This window comes from Myotis davidii, unplaced genomic scaffold (genome assembly GCF_000327345.1).
Source record: "Myotis davidii unplaced genomic scaffold, ASM32734v1 scaffold1203, whole genome shotgun sequence".
Taxonomy (NCBI): Eukaryota; Metazoa; Chordata; class Mammalia; order Chiroptera; family Vespertilionidae; genus Myotis; species Myotis davidii.
Window position 1 is genome coordinate 1028412 of NW_006294353.1, and position 339 is coordinate 1028750.

At 60.5% G+C, this 339-nt stretch overlaps 1 protein-coding gene across 3 annotated transcripts in view; it reads right to left on the reverse strand.

Moving 5' to 3' along the window:
- Nucleotides 1-339, reverse strand: part of RAB8A (RAB8A, member RAS oncogene family) — an 18194-nt gene that overhangs the window by 6918 nt on the left and 10937 nt on the right. The gene's annotated exons all lie outside the window — the stretch shown is intronic.

The window sequence follows — 339 nt, forward strand, 5'->3', positions numbered from 1 at the left end:
TTCTAGCCTACTCCAGCTTCCTCTCTTTGGGCTCCGGAAATGGGTCATGCCTGGGGTGGTGGCACCTGGCATTCCCTTAACTCTGTCCCACCCGCCCCTCCTCCGTGCAGTGGCCCTGCTTCCTGAAGACCCGAGGCACTGGATGGGCCCTTCTTGCAGCAGCTCAGACCTGATCTCACCAAAATGCCCTGCATGGCTCCCCGCCTAACTTCCTGCCAACTGGAAGGCCCTCTCGCTTGCTGGCCAGAAACGCAGCTTCCACAAAGACCACCGTGAGTGTGGGCAGTTCCTCCTCCTCAGCCAGGCACAGCCCACTGACAGCAAATGCGGAGTTGCTGG